This window comes from Zootoca vivipara, chromosome 14 (genome assembly GCF_963506605.1).
Source record: "Zootoca vivipara chromosome 14, rZooViv1.1, whole genome shotgun sequence".
NCBI classification, from domain to species: domain Eukaryota; kingdom Metazoa; phylum Chordata; class Lepidosauria; order Squamata; family Lacertidae; genus Zootoca; species Zootoca vivipara.
The window spans coordinates 28,254,513-28,271,141 of record NC_083289.1 but is presented as its reverse complement, the minus strand read 5'-3'; the positions used below and the strand labels follow the sequence as shown (position 1 = coordinate 28,271,141).

Genomic DNA, 16,629 nt, shown 5'->3' with positions numbered 1-16,629 from the left:
AAGCTTTAATAAAAATAGCTTTTTAAAAAAAGAACTTTCAGCTCCTCTCCTAAATTCATGGAAGACTTGAGGGTCCTTGAGGGATATTTTCCTGATGCCCACAATTTCATTTCATTCATATCAGCAGCACTGAACGTTAGGGAACATAATGAAGAAATCTATTTTGTATGGAGTATAGATTACAATGTATGCAACTAAAATTGGTGCATATTGTTTGGTCTTTGATTGTTCTGTCATTATCAAATTGAACATACTTGCTTATTGTGTTTATGTCTTGTACATTTTAAACAACCTTAAAAACTACAGTCCACCAACCAGAGAGCCTGACTTGGGTGGTCCCAGTTTCATTCTTTATTGTCCAAGTTCCTTTCGTCTTTATTGAAATTGGAATATTCTGTGTACAATTTTGACCAGAACCTGAGGCTGGATAGCCCAGGGTAGAAGGGATGCATTTCATTCAGGGTGCCCCATTGGACTCCCCCCTCCCCCATCTATTCAAACAAATTAAGCCCAATAGTGTAAGAAGAAATAAATACTTTAGCTCCAGGTCAGTCCCCTGGTACTCCAGGGAGCTTGTCGTCATAAATCTTCAGTAGCCCACTGTAATTTACTTGCAAATAACTTCAAATTGGGTTCTGATTTGAATACTGTAAAAATATGGACTGCTGCCTTAGCTGCATCTGGTAGCACTTGCTTGGATGAGTTTCAGTTGTTTGCAGCCAGAGGATGAAGACAGGATGCATGGAGAGACAAAGTTTCCCTCTTCTGTGCTCTGTTGGAAGCTGCTGCCAAATAAACCTTCCTTGGACCATCACCATGAGCTAAATATAAGTCAGCAGTCCGATGCAGTAACTAAAAAGGCCAATACAATTCTAGACATTAACTAATGTATAAAATCTCAACACCACAAACTAATGATGGCACCCTATTCTGCTTTGGTCAGACCTCATCTAGACCTACCTGTGTCCAGCTGTGGTGGGCACTGCAGCTGAAGGAGTGCCCAACTGGAGTGTGCCCAGAAATGGGCAACAAAGATGGTGAGGCCCCTGGGAACCACATCCTAGATGAGGAAAAGATGAAGGAGGTGGGTATGTTTAGCCCAGAGAAGAGATGATTAAGAGGTGAGATGAGACAAAACCATGTTCATATATTTAAAGAGTGTCACATAGATAATGGAGCAATTTATTTCTCCAGAGAATAGGACCTGAACTAATAGGTTAAAATTATAGGAAACGGGATTTCTACTAAAACCGTTAGAAAGAGCTTTCAATGGTGGAAGAGACTGCCTTGGAAGGTGGGGGAGCTCTCCTTGATTAGAGGTTTTTTAGTGCAAGTTGTATGGTCACCCATCATAAATGCTTTAGCAGTAGACTGACAAGTGGGGCTGAGCTGAGGTACCTTCCAGTTCTTTGTGTGTCCAGCCTTACTCCTTGATACAGGTGCTTGAATTGGTGGTAAGAACCTGGCTCCAAATAATCCTAAATGGTGCTGATGATATGGACTTATTTCATTTCACTTCCAGCCTGCTTTTAGGACTAAAACTGCTTTGGTCAGCAAGGTAACATCAATGAAGCTGGTCAGCATTGATGAAGCTGGTCAGTGCAGTGTACATCACTGCAGTGTAGTATAAATCTGTGCTAAATTAAATAGGACACACACAAACCCATTCTTCAGCTTTCCATAGTGCCAGGTGGCTGAGGCAAACAGTCCCCATTAAGGAATATTCTCTGGACAGTGTGGAAGAAACTCAACTCATGGACCTGAAGGTGACTCCCACTGCACGAAGGGGAAGCCACATGGATTACCTGGAGACGCTAAACTCCTGTTTGGAAGGACAGACTGAGCACCCTGCTGGGATAGGAAGGTGATTAGCCCTCATAGATTACATGGATTAAAGAGCAAACTCTGAGGCTATCAGGATGCTCAGGGGCTTTGGGGAAGTGATTAGGCAGTAGAAGCTTGGACTAGAGTTGGACTCTCATCCAAGGTTGCAAAGCATCCAATGCACACTGGGTGGTCGAACCCACTTCCTCACCCAAGGTACAAGCCAGGCCTGTGTTCCTCTGAATCACAGTGTACAGCTTTGGTCTCTTCCCAGAGAGCACATTAACTCATTCCTCTCTCCCTTTCTTTCAACAGGTCTTCGCTCATGGGACATTGACCTCTCTTCCTGTGACCTTAATCAGCAACTAAGACTGTTTGTTACGCGTCATCTTGCACATTTTTCATCAGAGGTCAAAGGTCAGTGCCCATCTTGTTTACCTTAAATTTTTGAGATTTGCGTTTGTGCCCAGAGCTACTGCCAGGTTTTAGGGAGGCTTCTGGGGTGATGTGCTGTCTCCTGGTGGCTTCAGAAATAGGAGCAGAGCTCTGCCTGCTGCCAGCCTTACTCTTTCGTACAGTGCACTGGGATGCTAGTGGCATCCAACCAAACCCCAAGGGAGAGTCTATGGGGCACAATGGGCTCCTCCAAGTTGGGGGGGGGAGTCCAACTTGGGGGCTAGGAAGCAGCCTCAGGCTGCAGTCGCAGCACCATGGACAGCTCCAAACGTGCAGCTTGGAGATGCTGTACTCCACTGACATTTTTTGTTTGTATTAGGCAGGGGTCCTCAAACTTTTTCAACAGGGGGCCAGTTCACTGCCCCTCAGACACAGTTGGGGGCCAGACTATAGTTTGAAAAAAATATTCCTATGCACACTGCACATATTTTATTTGTAGTGCACAAAAAACAGGAAAATCAATACAATATTTAAAATGAAGAATGATTTTAATCAACATAAACAAACCAGGCCCAAGCTGGGGGGGGGAAGGTAAGGTGGGGTAGGGGGATCCCCTCTCAAAGTTTCCACATTTGCATATAATATATTGGGGTGGGGCCGCCAAAGGCTACAAAAAATGTGCTGTTACACACAAACATCCATTTCAGTACAGTGGAACCTCGGTTTATGAACACCTCAGTTTATGAATTTACTGTTTACAAATGCCGCGGACCCATCTGGAATGGATTAATTCACTTTCCATTACTTTCAATGGGAAAGTTCGCTTCAGTTTATGAATGCTTCAGTTTATGAACAGACTTCCGGAACCAATTACACCCATGCTTCGGGTTAAGTACGCTTCAGGTTGAATACTCCACGGACCCGTCTGGAACGGATTAATCCACTTTCCATTACTTTCAATGGGAAAGTTGGACCGTCTGGAACAGATTAATCCACTTTCCATTACTTTCAATGGGAAAGTTTACTTCAGTTTATGAACACTTCAGTTTATGAACAGACTTCCGGAACCAATTGTGTTCTTAAACCGAGGTACCACTGTACACACATCTTTGAAGGGGAAAGGGCGAGATATTGCTGTGGGAGCAGGAGGGAGGGAAAGAGATGCCTGAGATCCCACCCCAAGGCTGCAGCAGTCGAGGGCTGGCGGTGGAGACCATGCAGCTGGTCAGCAGGGGGCCTGAGCAGCATTGGGGAAGGGGGGTGTTCGCTCCACACCACCTCCAGCCTGGCAGCATCCCCTAAACATCTGGCTCATCCCCTCCCCTTTCCTGACCATTAGGAGGGAAGTGGTTGTGGGAGGGGGAAAGAACCCTCCTCGCCTTTCCTTCCCCTCCAAAAAAAACCACCCGCCCATTCAAGCGATGGGGGGATGAGGAGGCGAACCCGCCCACACACACCACTTCTCCTCACAGGAAGGAGGCTCCGCTGCCACCGCATGGTCCACCCGCACCCCACTCCCGCCGCCGTATGCAGGAGGAGGGCAGCCCGGCTGAGGAGGAGTGGGAGGGCCACCTCATGAATGAAGAGCTGGCCTCCAAGGGCACCTCATAAACACCTTCCTTCCCCCCCCTCTCCCGCTTCCTCCTCTCTTTCGGGTTCTGCAGTGGGCAGGCAGGTCGGATTTAGGAACCTGGCGGGCCGGAGTTTGAGGACCCCTGGTCTTTTGCCAGATCTCCCCACTCCTTCAGTCTCTCCCCCAGATCCTCAAGAGTGGAGACTCCCTGAAGCCATTCCTCTGGCCTGGATCCCAGCTATCACCCTGTTTCCTTGAGAGTGGCTTGGGGTAACCCAATCCAGATGAGTGGCACATAAATAAATTATTATTATTATTATTATTATTATTATTATTATTATTATTATCATTCTCTCCTGCTTTCTGTATTGCCCGTGCTTGAGAGTGGGGTAGGGGTGGGGTGTCAAGGGTTCCTTGTGGGAATCAGGCTCCGGAAGTGCTATCTTTGTGGAGCTGTCTGTGACCGGGTTGCGGGGTCAGATACAGACTAAGGCCCATTGTTGGGGATTGAAGTTTAGCCCCTTTTCTGTTTGTATTCCTGCTATGCAGTTGGAGGATGGATGGCGGCTAACAGATTGAGGTTGAATCCTGACAAGACAGAAGTACTGTTTGTGGGGGACGAGAGGTGGGCAGGTGTGGAGGACTCCCTGGTCCTGAATGGGGTAACTGTGCCCCTGAAGGACGAGGTGCGCAGCCTGGGAATCATTCTGGACTCACAGCTGTCCATGGAGGCACAGGTCAATTCTGTGTCCAGGGCAGCTGTCTATCAGCTCCATCTGGTACGCAGGCTGAGACCCTACCTGCCTGCAGACTGTCTCGCCAGAGTAATGCATGCTGTGGTTATCTCCCGCTTGGACTACTGCAATGCGCTCTACATGGCACTACCTTTGAAGGTGACCCGGAAACTACAACTAATCCAGAATGTGGCAGCTAGACTGGTGACTGGGAGCGGCCGCCGAGACCACATAACACCGGTCTTGAAAGATCTACATTGGCTCCCAGTACGTTTCCGAGCACAGTTCAAAGTGTTGGTGCTGACCTTTGAAGCCCTAAATGGCCTCGGTCCAGTATACCTGAAGGAGCGTCTCCACCCCCATCGTTCTGCCCGGACACTGAGGTCCAGTATGGAGGGCCTTCTGACAGTTCCCTCGTTGCGAGAAGACAAGTTGCAGGGAACCAGGCAGAGGGCCTTCTCGGTGGTGGCGCCTGCCCTGTGGAACGCCCTCCCATCAGATATCAAAGAGAAAAACAGCTACCAGATTTTTAGAAGACATCTGAAGGCAGCCCTGTTTAGGGAGGCTTTTAATGTTTAATTGTTTTATTTCATTTTTTCTGTTGTAAGCCACCCAGAGTGGCTGGGGAAACCCAGCCAGATGGATGGGGTATAAATAACAAATTATTATTATTATTATTATTATTATTATTATTATTATTATGCCTGGTGCAGCAGACTTCTCCACTTCTGCTTCAAGATTCCTGGTAACTGCTTAGGTTCAGGGTCATGGTAGGCATCCTGAGGAGATGGAAGCAGGGTGGTGGCAGCCGGAGCTCTGCTTCTTCTGAGCCAACATCTCCTACAACCAGGGGGTTTTTCCAGCCGGAATTCACCAGGGCTCAGTTCTGGCACCTCTCAGGTGGGCTCATTGCCATTATAAGAGAACAAGGGGAGGTGTTCCTGGTGAGTTCCGGCACCTCTTTCTCTAGAAAAACAGCACTGCCTACAACTATTCTTTTTTTTTTTTAATGAAGCTGAAGCTGCTGCCCTGGTCAGTGCTCTCCCCGCCCCAAGATGTAGCCTGAAATTAGGCATCCTTAAGGATGGTGTCAAAGGGACCTTGGCCTTGTAGGAATAAAGAGAGAATGGCGGAAAGATAAAGCTAGATATCATCAGCATAACACCACAGAGGTAGCCTAGAAGGAACAAAAGGGAGGCGGCCGAAAACAGAGAACTTTCAGGTCTCCAAACGGATGGAGAAACGTGAGAAGAGGTAGCCATGGAAAAGAGCCTTCAAAACCACAGGAGTTAATTCATGGAAGGATGTTGCTACATCTCAAAGAGCAAACTGAACTAAGAAAGAAAAAGATGTCAACAAAGAGTGTTGGACTTCCATCTTTAAGGTGCCACAACACTCTTTGTTGATGTCTCATTTATTATGCTAAGCCAGGCACCCCCAAACTGCGGCCCTCCAGAAGTTTTGGCCTACAACTCCATGATCCCTAGCTAACAGGACCAGTGGTCGGGGAAGATGGGAATTGTAGTCCAAAACATCTGGAGGGCCGAAGTTTGGGGTTGCCTGTGCTAAGCTTTGGCGACTGACATCCACTTCCTTACATGCAACCATGGCCAGTGCTGATGAAAGAATTGGGGAAGCAGCTTGTTTAAAGCAAGGCAGGACAACCCTGAAGAATGCGAGAAGTCAGAGATGCAGGAAAGGATGTAAACAGGCCTGTCTCCTGGTGCTTTCCCTTCATGGAAGGAAGCAAGAGAGTCAGGAGTTTGTGTGCAGCGCATTACCCATTTTATCCTAGCCTTCAGTTCATGGCTAGATCTACACAGAGCTCAATCTTGCTTCTAACAGGTTCTGGTCTGCAAGATCCCTGGGGATTTCAGCTCACGTCATCACCCGTTTAACATTTCAAAGTCTCCATGCAAGTCAATGGAACTGGAGGCTTCTGTAGGATGGGTTTTATGGGTAGGAGATGATATATTAACTGTAATTTATCCCTTCTGGCTCCCACGTGTGTAGGTTGAACAGAGTTTTAAAATCTCATCCTTGGCAGCAAAAATTTAAAGCATAAGAATTAGGCTGTAGAATCATAAAACTGTAGAGTTGGAAGGAATCCCAAGGGTCATCTATTCTAGTCCAACTCCCTGAAATGCAGGAATCTCAGCTAAAGCATCCATGACAGATGGTCATCCAACCTCTGCTTAAAAAGCTCCAAATAAGGGTCAACTTTAATGCCTACTTTTAAAGTCCACTGTAAAGCCTACTTTTGAGCAAGTTCAGCTATGAAATAACCTGGTTTTCCATTTCTTACCCCACTTAACAAAGAATCAAGAAACAACTTGTAAAGTAAGTTTAAAACAAGATTTACTTACTTTATAACCTTCCACTAGTTCACAGTAGAGGCAGCAGTAAAAACTATGCATGCAAAACATGTATTCATATCTACAGTATAACCAACTTCAGCCATGTGCCTAAAGCTAGAGCAAGTGGGGGTTTGTCTGTATCCATCACTTGTAAAAGAAAGAAAGGGAGAGAGGGAGGGAGGGAGGAAAAAGCAGGAAATGCTACATGCTCCTTCTACGGCAGAGGAGGGGGAAATGACATCACACATATGTCAACCAATTGTATTTCTATGGTCTGAGTGTCTGTCAACAATACAGCTCTGTGGTGTTAGCCCCTTCTCATGCTAACTAGCAAGAATATATATTTCTAAGGATTGGCTGCTAATGTTCTACATGCAGCTGAGTGCTTGGCTAGGCCACGGTGGAGAGCTGAGTGCATGACAGATTTGCTGCAACCTGACAAATATGGGAATCCAAATCTGCCTCAGCCCTGCTGGTGACCTGAAATATTAAGACCATTGAAGGTCTGCCATACACTACTTGTCCTGCCACAGCCTTCCATTCAGCAATAGGGGTATAACAGTGAGCTGCTCCTTGTTTAATGCTTCCCAGCTCAATCTGCAATGCAAGCATAAAACTATGGATATCATGGCAAAAGTGTTTGTAAGCTGCACTCTCAGCTTCCACCCAACTTGCAACAGGGGCCTAACAGCTGTGGACAAGTATTAGACCCCTATTTTTGGAAACTGTTGGATTCAATGTGAGCTGCACTGCCACTCCCTGCTAGCCACAACCCCTGCCGAGGGGTCAATGAACAGTATTTGCTTTGGAGTTTGTATTAGCAGGGATCGTTTAAAAATGTTTCACACTAAAAAGAAATGAATTTGCAACAAAGGAAAGAGTTTCTGCTCTAACATTTTTTGGAGGGTGGGTGGACACTCTGCTGCCCAATTCTATCTATATTAAAATATTGGACTTCTCCATTAATTTCTATAGGTCACTCTCACTTTCATCCCTTGAGCAATTTAGCCTACGGTATCAACACAATGGTCATCTCTGTCCTTTCTGTATTTGGGTGTCTCTCTTTTGCTGGAAAAAGTGGAGAGAAATGGATCAAGAGAGACTGGAGGAGGAGAGAGCAGCACAGAGGCCAAGCTGCCCACCTCCTACTCTCCTTATGCCTTATTTGCTCCCCTCCAGTTTTCTTTTCCAACTGACCACAGGTTCTGTGGATATGAAGCAAATGTGGAAATCTGAATTTAAGATTGGAAAACTGAGAAACTGAAATAATCATACCCACCCATCCCTAGTGGATGGTGCTGTTTTGCCTTCATGCAGATCTGCACTCACCTCTGATCTTTGCAAAGAGAGGGAAAGAGGATGACACACCTATACAGTGTTTATTGGGGGAGTTGGGGTGAAGCAATATTCTTTGCAATTGTTGTTTCTTGTGAGATGAGCCAGCACCACACTCTTCCATATAGAACCTTCATGGATTGTGTGCTCATTGCAGCTCAGTACATGCACTTCCAAGTCAGTTATAGGCACCTGTCAACTCCTGTTAGGTGAGGCATGAAGAGGCTGGAATTCCATTATATTCAAAGCCCTTCTAAGACACAAATGTATTTTCCAAGCTGAAAATCACACTTCTACCCTCACAGGCACCAAGCTTTTATGTGCTGGTCATCTGTCAGGAATCAGCTGGATATCCTGTTCTGTAGATGTCTTAATTTCCTGGAGTTTTGCTGCATTCGCTGGAATGCATTATACTGATGGAGATGATGTCCCAGTCTCCCTGTTCAGCTTTCTCAGTGCTGGACAGAGCAGCACAACTCAAATGTGTTTGCCACTGCTAGAGATATTCCAGGACAATATCTGATCTTCCACATCTTGCATAAGATGAACAGGCCAGCCTCGACACAAAAGAAGAATAAGACCTCCGAAATGGCAACACTAAGAATTAGTGTTTTTAATGGTGATTTCTTAATGGTGGTGCTAAACATTTTAACTGCTTTCCTGTTCTTGTTAACCTTAGCAAAACTAGTCCACTAAATGCACCCCTTGCTTGGACCAGGCTGGACATCTCCCTGGACACCTTAATTTAGACCAGGTTTGAGTTGGGCTTGACAGGCAGAAGCTATAGCAGGAATGGCCAAGCATGTATTATGGTAGGCCTGGCCAGTTGAAAGGCTTCCTGTTGCCAATTGCTCTGAATGTGGCAACCCCTCCGCTTCCTTCTAGGCGAGCAAATCCTTCCAACAGCCATGAGCAGCACTCCCTGGCCAGAGTGGCTTCCTAGCCACGGAAGCGGAACTTCTTGCTTCAGGCCCCCAAACCCCTCCCATCTCTCTTGTCTTTTTATTTGTGACCAGCCTGGCAGAGCTTAGCAGACCCTCTGAGCAGCAACTGGGGTTAGGAGGACCTGTAATTCATTTTGGTTCTCTTAATGGGATCTGTATGTTCATTTCCAGGCCCAAGATTACAGCCAAGCATGGTTTAATGATGGGAGGATGCCTCCTGTTGCAGTTCCCTTTGGGCACCAAATGGTGACACTGGATGTATCCTAAAGCACATCCAAATGTGGGTTCAGCTAAGGCATGCCAAATCCCACTCCCCCCCCAAAAAATAATAATAATTCTCTCTGCAGATGGGCATCATTTTCTTGTGTGGAAACAGCTCCCCACATTTCCCAGGGAATCTGGTTTCTCTTCCATTTTCACAGCAGCCCGTTTCGGTGACTGAGGAAGCCCCATTGGAAACAACGGGACTTAATTTGGAGTAGACTTGACTGCACTGTTGATGCATCCTCTAGATTTTAGAACATCACTTGCGGGCTCCCCTTTCCCAGGTCTTGCAGGAGGGAAGAGAAGTGGCTCCTTTTGCATCCACAACCTGAGCGAGCTCCTGTCCTGCGGAAGAGCCGTACAACGCCCCCCACTTCCAGCCCTCTCTTGCCCCTTTCCTGCTCAGTCGTGCGTTTGGGCAGTTGGGAGGCCTTGGGCCTTGCCGCGGCTCACGAGGGGTTAAGGCTGCCGGGGCGGGGGGGGAGCAGCTCCGCCCCCTCCCCCCCCCTTCGCCGCCGCTTTGCACTGACAGCAGCTGCCTGGCGCAGCCCAGGCCCAGCCGGCATCGTAGCGGAGGGCAGCCGAGGGCGGAGGGACGCGCCGCCACCTCACCGGGTACGTGCATGGGGTGGGGGGAGCGGGGATGGGACCAGCCGCAGCCGGACAGAGGGGTGGGATCTTGGGAGGACGAGGGTGGCCAGAGCCCTCCGCGCATCTCACGGGCCGAGAGGAGGCCCGTCGGGGGGTTGCACCCCGCATACCCGACCTCCGGAAGGGAGCGGAGTGGGGAGAGGAGGGAGAGGGTGCGCAGCATCCTCACCCGCAGCTGCTGCCCGCTTCCCCCCACCCCAGGCTTCATTGCTTCCCCCGAGGGGACGTGCCCCGAGGGGTATCCCTGCCCGGGGGCGGCCTGGTCTTGGGCAGATGGGCCAGCTAGCCCTCCTGGGACTGGAAGGCGGAGGCGCTCGTACTTTTGCTCCGGAGGGGGCAGCTCGCAGGCTAGCTGGCTAGCCTGCCCACCAAGGCCGCCGGGAAAGGGTCCGGCCAGCGCCCCCTTTCGCCTTTGCCGGGGAGGGGGAACGCGGCGGCGGAGGCTCCTGAGCGCGCACGCGAGGCGCGCACACTGCGGCAAATTTTGCAGCTGGCGCCCGCCTGCTCCAAGTGCCGCGTGGGGTGGGGGTGGGGGGCGCAGGGAGTCAGCTTGGCGGCCTCCGGCCTGCCGGACCCCTTGGGAGCACGCCTCCGCCGGGACCAGCCCCCGCCTTCTCAGACACCGATGCTTCCAGAAGCGGTGCGGGAGGGGGGATGCTCTCCAAGAGCTCTTGAACGCTGCCGGAGATGCCCTCGATGGATTGGAAAGAAGCAGTGCCCAAGGGGATGGGCTGCCCCCCCCCGCACATGCTTTCTCATGGCCTGCTTGTCCAGCCCCCCGCGTTGCTGCTCAGATGTCTCAGCTTAGTCCCGTGAAGCTCCCCCTCTTCTTCCAGCATGGGTGCCCCACCCTCTGGTGCCAGTGAGGATGCCAGCAGCACAGTGCTGCTGGGGCTGAGGCTGGACTGAGTGCCAAGCATCATCTTGTCTGCCAGTCAGCAGGTTCAGCCCTCTCTCTCTGACCCACCCCAGTCCCACTGCCTCTTGGAAGCCCCTTCCTACATCAAAGGTCCTAAGAACTTTAGAGGAGCCACACAGCTGCAAGATCAGGCCTAAGGGGGCTCAGCTGGTTCTGTACTCTGTTCTCACAGTGGCCAAGCAGATGCCCCAAGGGGAAGCTCAAAAACAGGACAAGAGTACATTTTCTCAGCATCCTGACCTTGGAGGGAGAACACGGCCATTTGTGTTTGTACTAATTGGTAACCTTATCCCCCTCCATGAAGTTGTCCACTCCTCTTTTCAAGTTTTCCCACCATCACTGCCTCTCCTAGGAGTGAATTTTAGGGTTTAACTCTTTGTTGCTGTGTGAATGAGTCCTTCCTTTTTTCTGGTCTGGACCATCCTGGCTGAGCCAAAGAAAGGAGACCTCAGAAGCCTCCTGCTGCTGGAAGGCTTTTCTCCCTGCATGTGGACAATCTGTGAAAGTCACTATCTGAAGCTGCTGGAACATCTGTCTAAGAACAAATCAGTGGGGCTTAAAGGTGCTTAGCTTTGGCTGGATTGTGCCCTAAGCAAGGCATTATCTTTATTGGATCAGCTGGCTGGTATGGAGGAGATACAGGCTTTTGAGTCATACAACCCTCTTTATCAGGCAGAATGGAAAGGAAGCCAAATCTTGAGGTGAGGATGCTGCTTCCTCATGCAGAAGCTTCCAGAGGCATCATGTCACCATCCATTGCAAACGCTTCAACACTAGAGAAGAAAATCGATTTGATTGCCAAAGGTAGCAGGGCATTGCAGGGAGCCAGGAGGCCTGGTTGCAACCCTATGCTTGGCTACTCAGAAGTAAGCCACATTGAGTTATCAGGAACTTACTTCCAGGTAAGTGTGTGTAGGACTGAATTCTTAATCTTCTCCTCCAGACATAAAGGCCAAGGTGCAGTGCAATTACCTCTGAGGGTAAGGACTGGATGAGTTATGCAGAAGGATACAGCCAGAGTTTGCATCTGGAATGGCCACCCTGCTTTTCCAGCTCTGAAAGGTGAAGGGTAGTAGTGCCTCAGAGGTTAGATCACCTCCTTTGTCTGCAAAAGGTCCCAGGCTCAGTCCTTGATGATATCTCCAGGTAGACCTGGGAATGTCCCCTGTCTGACATCCTGGAGTCTCATTGCTGCCAGTCAGTGTATAAAAAACTGAGTTTGATGGACCCCATTGGTCTGGTTCTGTATAGGCCAGCTGCTTCCACTGTGGTTCCAAAGTAGCCAGAGTAGACCCAGTGTAGGAAGCCAATCTACTATGCAAATTTTGGAGTGGATTTTGCACCCCAGATGCAAATAATTTTGCATTCCCAAAAGCACGCCTCATGGAGTTCTGAAGGAGAGACTCATTTCCTGTACTTGATCATTTTAAGGCTGCTTTCTTCATGGTGTTTTTAAAAACTTTGGATTATTTCCCTAAGCTACAGAGTAATTCCCAATAAGACAAGTAAATAAGAATCAATAAACTATGTCACCTTTCTGTATAGGGGAGTTGTGCCAACCCCTTCCCTCCTAGTTTGGGTTGCCCATTTCTGCACCTTTTCCAGCTCTACAATAGCCTTTTTGAGGTACAGAAACCAGAACGGTACAAAATATTCCAAGTGTGGTTGCACCAAGTCATTACAATATAGAGAGATTTTTCCCCCACCCACTTTCCTAAAGATCCCTCAAAAGGAATTCACCATATGCAATTGGCACACTGATCTCACCTGAGCAAAGCTGCTCCTGGACATCGCCAGGACCTGGACATCTGTGTTCAAGGCTGGATCCAGGTCAGAGCATTCCAAGCTGCAAACCTGAGCTTTCAAGGGGGATGCAGCTTCAGCCAAGGCAGGCCGAATCCCCAGTCCCTGAGCTGCCATTCTGTGACTAGGAAAACATCTGCCTTGTTGGGATTAAGCATCATTTTGTTAGCCCTTTTCTGATCCAATGCTAACTGCAAATGCTAATGTAGGAGTTGGGGGGGGGGAGAATGGATTTAGATGGGAAGGAAATATAGAGTTGGGTGTCATCCACATATCAGTAGCATCAAATCCCCAAAGCTTGCATGATTTCTCTGAGCAGTTTATTAATAAACAAGTTTTAAAAAATCTAGTCCAGGTGCAGCCCTTCCTTTAGGATGAGAATTGTTCAAATGCAAGGAGATGAGTCAGATGAGGACAGCAGGAGTTGGGCGGCCCCATCTACAAAAACATTACCTGAAGGCTCACTAGGTCACCCACCTTGCGCCTGCGCTCCCTCCTCTGTGTGGGTGCCACCCACCCGCCTTGCAAAGCTGGCATCACAGGTCCCACCACAGTTGGAGATTCCTAGGCATTTGGGGGTGGGTGTCTCTTGTTTTTCTAGTTCTCTTTGACCCATCAGCTACTGACAGGTCATCCTACAGGTAGGTCTAGTTGCTGTGAAGTGCTGCAAAGGCAGGCCACCACCACCAGATTCAGAAAGGGAGTGGACATCTTCCTGGAAAAAGAGTGGGGGCTCATCAGTTGAGCCCCACAGGTTTCTGGGCAGGGTCAAGAAGTAAACAGACGATGGCAAAACTGCCCCCCCCCCCAGGGCCAAGCTCTCTTTTTTCCACATGGTCGGCCACAGAGCCAAATCCCAGCAGCCATCAGAATAGTATGCAGGAATCCAGAACAGATGATGGCTTTGTGCTTTGTCTGGCCCTGCTGGAACCATTGGCCTGGCACACATTGTCAGCCACAAGGAGAGGAGTTTCTGCCCACTTGCAGGGCCAAGGGTTCTCTCATTGCCCAGCTTCTAGTCTGCCCCCTCTTCAAAGGGTCAGAGTGGAACCCTCCCCCATTTGTATGGGTGTTTGAAGGCAGAAGTAGAGGTGGGGCTGGGGTTTTCTTGCAATAAATTTAACTGGGCAGGGAGGATGCAAATAACTCCCAGCCACAGTATGCATGGCTTAGTCCAGAGTTCTAGCGCCATCTAACGTCTTGATCTGGCACACCATGTCCCAAGTCCTGGAGGGCCAGGTAGGGTATTGAGGAGATGTGGTCAGATTTCCAGTTTCCTTAGATTTCTTTACATCAGTTGATCAAACTCTTCCAAGGGACCCCTGTGTAGAGTATGTTATAGTAGATGACTAGATGTGAAACAGAATGCATGTGAAGGAGGAGAGCATAAAAAAGCATAAAAGAAGCCTGGGATTTCCCTGACCCATAGGTTTGGACCCTGTTTTATGGGTATAAACCCCCTAAATTTCTGCTTGATTTAATTTTATAGGTGTTTAGATTGTTTTATTGGCTGTATTTTCATTTTAATGGATAGTTTTTATATTGTACATAATGTACACTATTTAGAGATTTTTGAAATATTAAGTAGTTTAGAATTGCTTTTAAGTAAATATAAATAAATAAGTTACCACTACTACATACCAGATGCCTTTAGCTCTGATTTGCTTCTGGGCTCAATTTAAAATGCCAATCTGGACTTTTCCATCCCTAAATGGTTTGAATGTTGGTTTTATTTGATGGACCACCTGCTTCCATATGAAGCTGCCTGGGCCCCAGAAGCCTTCCTTGCAGGCTCATTGCCAGATACAGCAGGCTAACAGGCATTAGAGATCAGGCCTTTTTAGGAGTGGCTCCAGATCTTTAGAATTCTTGCTCAAAAGAAGTCTGCATGGCCATATCTTTGTTCATTTTAAAATGAGACTTTAAAACTTACTTGTTTCAGATTGCATTCTGTTAGAAGTGTGGTGAGGTGGGTTTTTAGTTTTTGTAACGGGATTCTTTCATTTATAGTTTAAAAACTGTTTTATGGTTTAAAGATCTTTTGCAAGCTGTCTGGAAGAGCTTTGGCCTGAAAGCTTTACATAGACAGCCTTGAAACCAGGTTGTGAGGCATTTACAGCTTCCTCTGCCCACTGGGGCATTGGAGAACCTAGTTTGGACCACATTTGTAAGCAGGCCAACTCATTTGCATTTGTTAGATGGGATGCTTGACCTGCAAGAGGAGATTACAAGAGGAAAGGAGAGGTGGGCTGCAAGCTGCAGGTACCAGGAGATGGTGGAAGCAGCCAGGAGTTCTGCAGAGGCCTCTGTAATCTGCTGGGGAGGGGAGATGGGGGGAGGGCTAGCAAACAAGAGGCTGCCATCTCCTGGACACCTGCCCTTGACCCAGTGGTTTCTCCATGCCCCTGCCTGGCCTGCCTCCTTCCCCTGCCCACTTCTTGCAATATCAACTGGGAGCAGAGGAAATCCTCTGATGCAAGCAGAATACTAAGCAGCCAGGCTTTGTTTTCCTGGAAGAGATTACTGACATGAATTGCCGCAGCAGCAGCAGCCAGCAGCTGGGCAGGCCCACAGAGGGTCAGAGGCAGGCAGAGTGCTCTCTGGTGGCCAGCTTTTTCCTTTAAGGCTTAATCTGAAGCTGGTGCAGGTGACCAGGCACAGAGGGCAAGGCCAACCAGAAACACTCCCTGCTGGGCTTCAGTGGGAGAGGACCAGTGGCAGTATGGTGAGCATCTTCCTCTGCGGTACCTGCAATCCATGAAATGCTGCAGGTTCAGTGGCAAAACACCCACACCCCTCCCACCACTTCCTGGGTCCCTTGGGATTGGGAACAGAAGCAAGTTAAGTGGGGGTGGGGAGGAACTGTTGCTGAGCAAATGTATATTGACAAGAGGTCTTGCATCCTCTTTGCAAGGCAAGTGAGGGGGCATTCCCAAGAGACTCTGAAAGGGAGGAGGAAGGGGATGCAGCAGAGGTGAGAGAGGGAGATGGTTTCCTAAGCAGAGGCCTTTGGGGACAGGAGCTGGAGAAGTGGTCCTCCGCTTCGGTCTGGCTCAACCTCCTTGTTTGGTGCCTCAGAGGAATGTTTGTTTGTATATCCATTCACTTCTTGATGAGTTTCTGGGTTGCCAGTCACACAGTGCTGGGCAGAGCAGCCTCATGCTTCCAATGAGCATGACTCATTTTTTCCAGAGCTTGACCCTAGAGAATGAAAGGTGTGCTTGATTTCTGTAATAAAATCATTTTATGAACACCCTCCCTCCTTTCAAAATCCTCTGTCCATCTTCATCTACAGACAAATACGGAGAGCTGGAAGGGATAGGGAGGGGAGGGGAGTTGGGGAGCTCATGGCTTCGGCCGTCCTTGGAGACCAGAGCAGCTGTTGTACAATGGATGCCAAGCAGGAACAGCTGCTGTAGTGCAAAATCCAGCACATGCACACACACACACTCTGTGCGTCTGTCTTCTTCTTTTTAATGGATGCATTTTAAATTGGCCACAGAGCTCAACCCATGGAGTGTTTTACAACTCAGCAGCAGGAGCCCATGCTGCCAGGGAAAGTACCGGGTTGGGCAGCTCATCTCTTTTGCAAGGATTGGTGCAGGCTCATGAGGAACCCTCAGCACACACACACACACACACACACACACACACACACACAGCTCATTTCCCAAACTCACAACTGCCTGCACAATTCTGAGGAGCTGGGGAGGGGCTGCCCGAAGCTAGAGCATTTTCAAGATCCATGCTATGAGCATGTTTATGTCTTGCTCATTGAACATCCAAGCACATCTGCATATCCTGCAGTGCTGGAAGAAGCTTCCTCATC

General features: G+C 48.7%; 1 protein-coding gene across 2 annotated transcripts in view; it reads left to right on the top strand.

Moving 5' to 3' along the window:
- MAP1A (microtubule associated protein 1A) overlaps positions 1-16,629 on the top strand; it is a 36,020-nt gene that overhangs the window by 4,675 nt on the left and 14,716 nt on the right. Inside the window, exon 2 of one of the 2 annotated variants that reach the window (XM_035130840.2) lies at positions 2,140-2,241. The gene's annotated coding sequence lies outside the window, so the exon portion shown is untranslated. Of the gene's footprint in view, positions 1-2,139; positions 2,242-9,955; positions 10,043-16,629 lie in introns of those variants that run through there. The other variant, XM_035130842.2, reaches the window with a different exon arrangement.